Source organism: Marmota monax, unplaced genomic scaffold, assembly GCF_021218885.2.
Source record: "Marmota monax isolate L192 unplaced genomic scaffold, Marmota_monax_Labrador192_F-V1.1 WCK01_AAM20220418_F8-fsc00035, whole genome shotgun sequence".
Taxonomy (NCBI): domain Eukaryota; kingdom Metazoa; phylum Chordata; class Mammalia; order Rodentia; family Sciuridae; genus Marmota; species Marmota monax.
This window is the reverse complement of record NW_026691961.1, coordinates 5,586,715-5,590,214: the sequence shown is the minus strand read 5'-3', so window position 1 is coordinate 5,590,214 and position 3,500 is coordinate 5,586,715. Positions and strand designations below refer to the sequence as shown.

General features: G+C 50.9%; 1 non-coding gene across 1 annotated transcript; it reads left to right on the top strand.

Moving 5' to 3' along the window:
- Positions 1 to 2,537: 2,537 nt before the first annotated feature.
- On the top strand, positions 2,538 to 2,609 carry Trnat-cgu (transfer RNA threonine (anticodon CGU)). Its single transcript has one exon. It is a non-coding gene; the product is annotated as a tRNA-Thr (tRNA).
- Positions 2,610 to 3,500: the final 891 nt, after the last annotated feature.

Here is a 3,500-nt window from a genome sequence, read left to right as displayed (position 1 = left end):
CCCGAGTAGCACTCAAATTCCTATTTTGGAGACAGGCACAGGAAAATACATGCAAGAAAGAATGGGGGAAAGGTTAAAAGCTATATGTATGTATTTTAAGAAAAAATAGTACCTACCTTTTAACACAAAGGAAAGGTAGGTGCTCATAAATTATTCATATTGAGGCAACTCAATTATACAGATCAAACAGATCAAAGGTATTCCGTCCTGTCACCTGGCTTTGCCACCAGATCAATTTTGACACTTTCTCTCTTAAAACACCACTTACTTCAGCTACCCTGATTCCCACCCCAGCACATGAGATGAGGGCACTTTTATTTGCGTGCCCTCACAACTCACCCACAGCACCGGCCAGCATCGAAGTTCACCACTGAACCAGGTAGAGGGTGCCAGCCAACGAGGGTCCCAGGACTGCTTGGAAGAGAGTCCCACAGGTTGAGTCCTTCGGCCATATTTATTGAGAATCTCCCTCTCGAAGGCACCACTCTGGGATGAGGGCGTGGGACACGAGGACCCACCGTCCAGGTGTCCATGATCTGCAGACTCTCAGGGCTTCTTTACACCCTCCACCTGGCACCCGTGTTCTGCAGTTTAGGGCTTGTAGAAAGCCAGATACCTTGCTGGACCTATGGGTATCTAAGGCGTCCTGCCTGCCCCGGAGACGCACACGCCCTTTCACGTGCCTGATGTCCCTGATCTCTCACCTCCCTCCATCTCAGAAGACAAAGTTGAAAAAATTACCTCTTAAAATCTGACTTTCTCCTCCAGTTAGTTCTAGGCTCAGCTGCCCTGTGATTTTCCCCTCATTTGCTAATTTCTTTCCACTTTTTATAAGTCCCTGCGGCTTCTGTACAATGATTCCAACAAACCAACAACAAACAACAACAGAGGAGGAGGACAATGAAGCCAACGTTTGTCACGGACTCCTCGGCAGTTCACTTGTGTTTTAATCCTAAAAATTTTCTCCAATTTATTTATTTTAGAGTTGCTGGAACTTGAACCTGGGCCTGGGGCATGTTAGACAAGGGCTCTACCCCTGAGATACCCTCCCAGGCCCTTTTCAGTTTGCTTTTATGACAAGGTTTCCCTAAATTGCTGAGCCTGGCATCAAACTTAAGATCTTCTTGCCTCAGCTGAGATTACAGGTGTGGATCGTCATGTTGGTTTCTTTCTTTCTTTTTTTTTTAATTAAGGAGCTGCTTGGGGGATTTGCACTTGGATCTTAAACACTCCAGGTGCAAGTTCTCAGGGCTGCAGTCCCCGTGTCTGGAGGGAAAATACCTGTGCCTTTTCTCTCCACCTGCCCAAACACTGATCCTTAAAGCCACTTGGGAACACAGTTTCTTAGTTATTTTGAAGTTTCCTCTTTGCCTCTGTACCTGCATGTTGAGCTGGGGACATTCTTAATATATATATTCTTAATATATGTCTCTATGAATCATATGGTGTCGCTGGTACCAGCAAGCAGAGACACATGTAGTAGAATGTTCTTGCAGAAAAGAAAAAAAAAAAAGTCATAGGCAACCCAACGTCTAGCTCCCAGAAACGGATTAAATCCCTTGTGGTGCAAACACTCAGCCGAAAGCCATGCGGCTATTAAAGAGGATAAGGTAACCCACTCATGCATAATGATCACATGAATCTTAGTACATGTTTCAGGGTGTATAATTTACTATATGCGTCGATCTTATGCAACACGTTGAGTAATAAAACTCGTGTTTATTAAATTACACGTGCTTGTATTAATCGTGATTATACCGTATTACACACGAGTCATTAGATTAGCACAGCGCACATTAACACACGAAAAAATCAAAGTGCAGAGGACGGGGAAGTCGACCGGGATAAGAATAGGAGGAGGCGTTTAATCTGTGAACAGGAATGGGGAGAGCGCTGGGGCTCAGGCCGTGCACAGCAGCAGCACCCAGGGGCGGGGCTGCACCCAGAATTTTGCATTCATCCGGTCGGGTTGGACCCGAGGAGCGGCATGTTAAGGAGACCCCAGGTGCTGCTGCTGGTCCCGGGACTAGGGACACACCGAAAGCCAACAGGGCAGTCTGCGGGAAGGAGTGTGGGGGGTTATTTTATTAAATGTCCGTACTGCTCGCGACCAGCAGCAAGGCGACACGGTCAGCCCCGGGGTCCGGCTGATCCTGACAAGGGCCATTACTCCTCCGCTTCCGGGGCCATCTAGCTGCCACTAGCTGCCATCTAGCTCCCGAGACCAGCCGCACAAGGTCGCTTGAGCTCCGGCGGAACCGGGATTCGAACCCTGAACTCCGAGACTCAACAGGCTCCCTACTTGATTGGTCTTTCAGATACGCGTCTTGGGCAGCCAGCGGGGATTCCGGGGACGCCGCCCCAGCGAAGCCCGGGGCACCCACTCGCTTTGGCGGGGGGGAGCCGCCGGCGCGCGCCCGCGAGGCCCCGCCCGGCTGGGCCGAGGGGCGGGGCCGCGCTCGCGCCGCGCTCGTGCCCGCGGGCCGGTCGCGGGAGCGGCGCCAGGATAAGGTTCGCGGGGCCGCCATTCTAACGCAGGCGCGGTGGCCAAGTGGTAAGGCGTCGGTCTCGTAAACCGAAGATCACGGGTTCGAACCCCGTCCGTGCCTGCCGCGATCCTTTATCTGGGGGGGAGAATTTTTAGGCGGAAATGAGCTCTCAAAAGGGTTCCTTCAGGGCCTCTACGCCCCCGATTCCGCATTTAATCCTTTCCCTGAAATCCTTAAGGGTGCGATCGTTTTTCTTTCGCTTCTCCCTCTCTTGCAGAAGGTGGAGGGCCGGTTGGTCCAGCTTGGGCAGCGAACTTGGCAAACGGCCCCTACTGACGTCAACATCTGGGAGAAGGTGCAGAGCTCCAGTGGCCGGGGTCACCTGTAGATCCTGGCCCCGGCGAAGGCCCAGCAGACCCACCTAGCTGGTGGCACTTAGCTGGCTTACGGGCCACTTCACATTTTTCTGAACATTAAAATCCAATTTTATCCACCTCAATGAGAGGACTGCGGTTGCCTGACATGGAGCCCACACCCAGAGTCAGCTGGTGTCTGGCTGCTATTTTTAAAAGGAAATCCACTGTAGGCATTGCATTCGGGAGGGCGGGAGCCCTGCCCAGACTTGAAGAAATTCTGACTTGAGAAAAGAAACCTCTTGCTCAGAGCCTCCATTGGCCCCTCCGTAAAACGGGTGTATGAGCCTGTAGCAAGCTTGTTTTAACACAGACGGCAGGCTAGCATCCCCAGATCTTCTGCATTCACTGGCTGGGGTCGGGGACTGGTCATTTGCATTTCTAACAGGTTCTGGAATGGTGCTAAAGTTGCTAAATTCCCAGGCCACACTTTGAGAATTATTCCTCTGCCAAGAGCCACATTCTAAAGCCACATCCTCAACCCAGGAAGGAGCATATGTGTATGTTCATATATAAATATGCAAGTTAATGCACACAAAATTAGTGAGCAGCTTCTCACATTTCAACCTGGGGGTCACTTTAAAATGCAGGTTCTGGC